At 40.1% G+C, this 4852-nt stretch overlaps 1 non-coding gene across 1 annotated transcript; it reads left to right on the top strand.

Moving 5' to 3' along the window:
• Positions 1–3878: 3878 nt before the first annotated feature.
• Positions 3879–3980, top strand: LOC136337015 (U6 spliceosomal RNA). Its single transcript, XR_010731737.1, has one exon. It is a non-coding gene; the product is annotated as a U6 spliceosomal RNA (small nuclear RNA).
• The last annotated feature ends 872 nt before the right edge of the window (positions 3981–4852 follow it).

Below are 4852 nucleotides of genomic sequence, written 5' to 3'. Positions count from 1 at the left end.
TATGTGTTCTTTTTTTTTTTTTTTCCCGGTTTCTTTTCCACAGCATAACTATTTTCAGATTCATCCCTGTTGTATCAATAGTTTATTACTTTATATCGGTGAGTAGTATTCCATTATATGAGTATATCACAATTTGTTATTCCAGTTTCTCTAGATATTTGGGTTGTTTCTAGCATTTACCTATTAAAATGAACTGCTATGAACATTTTTGTACAAGTCTTTGCATGGGCGTATATTTTCTATTTTCTGGGGCAAGTACCTAGGAGTATAATAGTAATATCATATGGTATGTGTAGGCTTAACATTGTAAGAAATTGCCAAACTCTTTTCCAATATGATTGTATCATTTTACACTTGTACTGTGATTTAGAGAAATCCAGTTGCCCCATATCCTTGCCAACATATGGCATGATCAGTTATTTTAATTTTAGAATTTCTAATAGCTTGAATATCTTATTGTGGTTTTAATTTGTATTTCTCTAATGACTATTCATGTAGAGCATTGTTTCATGTTCTTATTTACCATCCATATATCTTTTTGGCTGAAGTGTTTGTTCAAATCATTTCCTAAGTTTTAAATTGAGCTGTGTTATTTTCTTATTTTTGAAGTTCGAGAGTCCTTTGCCAGGTATGTGCTTTGCAAACATGTTCTCCTTGTCTGTGGCTTGTTGATACTGTTATCATTATTTTAACAATATTTTCTAAAGGGTAGATTTTTAATTTTGGTGAAATCCAATTTGTGAATTCTTTCGTGGATCTGACCTTTTAAGTGTCAAACCAAAGTGTCATCCCACTTTGGTTTGAGGAGGATCCCTCTGGCTGCTGTTTGAAAAGAGTGATGGTGGGCAAAGTGGAGGTGGGGAGGGTAAGTAAGAGCAATGGATGGTGCTGTTCTAGCCCGAGGTGGTGACAGGGGAGGTGAGGAGAAGAGGAGGAATTCGGGTGTATCTTGAGGATGTCCCATTTTCTGATGGATTAGAGGTGAGATGTGAGAGAAAGAGAAGAATCAGAGAGACTCCAGCTGAGGGCCCGGAAGCCTGGCTTTGCAGTTATCTGGGACGGGAGGGCTGTCAAACATGAGAGCAGGTGAGGGCCATGACCTGGGGCTTCATGTTTGACACATAAAATCTGAGATGCCTTTTTGACATCCCAAGTGGAGTGGTGTTTGGACACGTGGGTCTGAGCTCAATGTGATTCAGCCTCCAGTCATGCTAGTTTCTGTGTCATCCCTGACATTTCTCTTCTGAATTTACGTCCTTTGCTGAACTTGTCACTGCTTTTATTGGAACTCGCAGGCTAATCGTGTACGTTCTGACTCATGTATGCAGTTGTTCACAACTCCAGCCCGTGACTATTCAGGAGACGAGAGAAGGGTAACTTTCCATTGACGCTCCTGTCGTGGGTGGAGATTTTCGGGCCGGGATGACTTACGGGAGGAAAAGCCAAGGGATGCCTGTAGCTCTTTCCCTCACGACGCTGCAGTCTCTCTCTCTGGTGGTTGGAATGGCTGCCTGTTTGTAGACCGAAAACCTGGAACTGACACTGGTTCAGTCTTTCCTGCCCATGGATGGTTGATCTGAGTCACATGACCAAAGGGAGAGGTCGTGTACCCACACTCTCCTTGGTCCTGAAGATGATGGTGCTCAGCAGAGCAGCTCCCTTGGGAAGGCGCTATTCATCCGGAGGGCACTTGGCTCCATTTCCCGACTACCTGGAGATTTGCTTGAGGTGCTTCAGAGTCTCAGTTTTAAGAAGAAGAAGAATTCACCCTTGAGGAAGACTGAAAAACAAGTGCTAGCATATTACTGAAGCCAATAAAAGCCTTCTCAGTCCCTTGGGCAAATGAAACAGCGCCATCCTCTGGCTGGTCCCGCACACCACACCACATCTCCAGGGGCCATATGTGCTGAGTTTATTATTTCAAGTTAATATTAAGCTCCCCTAAAGATGCCCACCCATGTTAGGAGACTTTTACTCCAGACTTCTACTTGCTGCACTAAAAGCAAAATGATTTTAAAAAGAGATGTTTATGCTCTTGCCTTACTTGTGCACCAGCCATTGTTATTCTTTCTTTTTCTTTTTGGTCCCTGTCCACTTGCAGACATGTTTAAATTGCTGTGATCACATTGAATTGATACAGTTTGTTTGACCGTATTCTTAACAATTTACTGGGTGCTGCTGTGGGCCACATCCTGTGCTAGGAGCTTACGAGCTTCATTCAGACCGCCTAACTACCCTTAGGGACTCTTATTAGCTCTTGTTTCTGAATGAGGAAACTGAGGCTCGGAGCAGATATTCATACTCACACCTTTAACATCAAGAGAGTGTGGGATTTGGTAGGAGATATCTGAGAGCCACTGATTGTGTGATTTTTGTGCAAATTCCTTAATCTTTCTGAATCTTTTTTTTTTTTTTTTTTTTTGTATTTTTCCAAAGTTAGAAGCGAGGAGGCAGTCAGACTGGGACACACCCAGCATGCCTATGGGGGGGGGGTGTGATGCTCTGCCCATCTGGGGTGTTGCTTCGTTATGGCCTGGAGTCATTCTAGCACCTGAGGCGGAGGCCATGGAGCCATCCTCAGTGCCCGGGCCAACTTTGCTCCAATGGAGCCTTGGCTGCCTGAGGGGAAGAGAGAGACAGAGAGAAAGGAGAGGGGGAAGGGTGGAGAAGCAGATGGGTGCTTCTCCTGTGTGCCCTGACTGGAAACTGAACCCAGGACTTCCACACGCTGGGCCAACACTCTACTGCTGAGCCAACTGGCCAGGGCAATCTTTCTGAATCTTAACGACTCTTACCTACCTCCCGGGAAAGTTGAGTTAACTATATAAGGGTGCTTGGTAAACTGTAATTTTTATTATAATTATGAACAATAATTTATAAGCCTTCCTTAGTAATTCCCCTGTTGTTAGATTTAGATCATCTTTTATATATTTATCTAGATTGTTAGAGGAATATTGGAATACAAATGTCTTGTAGTTTTATTTTTTATTATTTATAAATTCCTTGGGGTAATGAGATATTGTGAAATTTTAAGATAGCTCCTGATATGAATTGCCAAGAGATGATACCAATTTCTATGGCTACCCTAGAGGGTGTGAGCGGACTAATTTTACCACGGCATTGTAATACTGGATAATTTCTAAAATCCCTCTAATGTAGTGGGTATAAGATGCTCCAACATTATTTGAAGAGGTATTTCTTTGATTATAAACAGAGTTGAACATTTTCCCACATGCTTGTTTACTAATAGTTTCTCTGTTTTCATGAATCATCTGCTTAAGTTCTTTGCAAGTTTACAAATTGGGAACTTTTTTTTTTGCGTCAATATGTATAAATTCTTTATATAACATAGAAATGAACTCTTTTTATGTTTGCTGTGAAAGCTTCCTCTAGATCAGGGGTCTCAAATTCGCGGCCCGCCGAACAATTTTGTGCGGCCCGCAGACTAATCCATGAAGTTCAAAATATTTTGGATAAAATTAAGTAAGCCTAGGGGCCTACTTGTATTTTTCATTTCTCTAGCATCCTAGCTAGAGATTAGCTTAGTTAACAGCAGTTGTGATGCGAACTACAGTTTCTGGTCGTTTTGTGACACTGAGTAAACTGCATGATTGTGCTTGTTGTACTGATTTTTTTTTGTTTTCAACTGCAGTGAGAAAAGGGTTGCGTAACAGTTGCCTTTTGTAGACCTAGTGCGGCCCGCGGAAGGGCTGTGATCTTGCTCTGCGGCCCACATGCTGAGTTGAGTTTGAGACCCCTGCTCTAGATGATATTTTCTCTTTGATACTGGTTTTGTCCAATGGTTATTTACTTTAGTAATGTACAAACTCTCCATCCTTCATAATTTCTTTCAACTCCTGAAGTTATCATCCCTGGACTGGCTTTAGCAGCACGTGCACTAAAATTGAAACGATACAGAGGCGATTAGCCTGGCCCTCTGCAAGGATGACACACAGGTTGGTAAAGAGCTCCATATTTTTTATGGTTTAAGAATTGTATCTCAGTAAAGCTGTTACAAAAAAAGTACGTTTCCTCTAAAGCGCTGAAGCAGCACAGTAAAACAAGTTCTTTTTTAGGGTGAGGATTTTACTTGAGCTTTTCCTATCCACATTCATTCGTGATGTGTGCCTATGATTTTCTGTTTGTGTCATTCATCTTGATCAGGCTTTAGGAAGATCATGCTTGCCTAATGGCCAAAAAGTTTTTCCTCTGCCCTTGCACTTGGGATGTTTTATACAACATCAAAGCCACCTGTTTATTATGAGACTGACGCGTTACCTACTGCGCAACGAGGCGCCTCAAAGTCATCTGTTTATTAAAAGTAGGAAAATTGCTCTGGTGCAAACTTTAGGATCTGCTGCATTTTTAGGTCGTTATCAAAGCTTTCCTCAATTTCTTACTTAATTATTATTCTGTTTAGATTTAAACATCGAGTCATTTTTAATAAACTGCACCATTCTAGAAATTATCTATTTCATTGAGGATTTCTGTTGATTAGCTTACAAGTGCCTCACATTCTCTTTAGATTTGGGGAAAAAATACTATTTTCTTTATTTTGTCCTATCTTCATTGTCATTTTTAATTAAAAATCTTCCCTTAATTATATTTGTCAGAGGTTCATTTATTTTAGTAGTCTTATCAAAAAAAACAAAAAAAAACCCCCCAACACCCAGCATTTGAACTAATTTATCATTCTGCTGCTTTATGTTTTACAAATTTATTTATTTCAGCTTTTATCTTTGTTTACTGGTTCTTTTAAAATTACTTTCCTTTTCCCTTAACTTTTAAGTAGAAGGTTTTTTAAATAGCAACTCGCATAATCCCAGCCTGAACAGGATTCTGAAGACTGAAA

Source organism: Saccopteryx bilineata, chromosome 4 (assembly GCF_036850765.1).
Source record: "Saccopteryx bilineata isolate mSacBil1 chromosome 4, mSacBil1_pri_phased_curated, whole genome shotgun sequence".
In the NCBI taxonomy this organism is placed as follows: domain Eukaryota; kingdom Metazoa; phylum Chordata; class Mammalia; order Chiroptera; family Emballonuridae; genus Saccopteryx; species Saccopteryx bilineata.
Note: the sequence above shows the minus strand (reverse complement) of the source record. Positions and strands in the feature narration are given on the sequence as shown.